The sequence below is a fragment of the Triticum aestivum genome, chromosome 5D (assembly GCF_018294505.1).
Source record: "Triticum aestivum cultivar Chinese Spring chromosome 5D, IWGSC CS RefSeq v2.1, whole genome shotgun sequence".
NCBI classification, from domain to species: Eukaryota; Viridiplantae; Streptophyta; class Magnoliopsida; order Poales; family Poaceae; genus Triticum; species Triticum aestivum.
In genome coordinates this window covers 71,362,264-71,362,797 of record NC_057808.1, presented here as the reverse complement: position 1 = coordinate 71,362,797, position 534 = coordinate 71,362,264, and the positions used below count along the sequence as shown (strand labels likewise).

At 47.2% G+C, this 534-nt stretch overlaps 1 non-coding gene across 1 annotated transcript; it reads right to left on the bottom strand.

The window, feature by feature from the left end:
* Positions 1–221: 221 nt before the first annotated feature.
* Positions 222–339, bottom strand: LOC123126730 (5S ribosomal RNA). The gene has a single exon (XR_006461955.1). It is a non-coding gene; the product is annotated as a 5S ribosomal RNA (ribosomal RNA).
* Between the last annotated feature and the right edge of the window lie 195 nt (positions 340–534).

The following is a 534-nucleotide window of genomic DNA, read 5'->3' as shown; positions in this document are numbered from 1 at the left end:
GAGTTTACCACGGTTTCCACCCCTCCCTCAATATCGCAGCAACACGTATTTTTTTACCCCTTTCAGAACGCGCTCCTCACACCACAAAGCTGCCTCTAGACGCGTGACCAATGAGCAGCGAGCTAAAACATATCGCAAAAGTCAAAAATAATATAACGGGGTTAATATATATCGCGCACATGTGATATGTTTGTCATGAGGCGCAAAAAATAATTAAAAAGGGAATGCAACACGAGGACTTCCCAGGAGGTCACCGATCCTAGTACTACTCTCGCCAAGCACGCTTAACTTCGGAGTTCTGATGGGATCCGGTGCTTTAGTGCTGGTATGATCGCATCCAACATGTTACCCCCGCCTTCGTCCCTTATGCTTGCCACTCCCAGGTCCACTACAAAGATGATTGTCATTCTTACTACCATTACAACCGTTGCCTAATAATGGATAATGCCCTATATATACTACTTACTCCCCCCCCCCTCAAACACGGAGACGAGTTTACCACGGTTTCCACCCCTCCCTCTATACCGCAGCAAC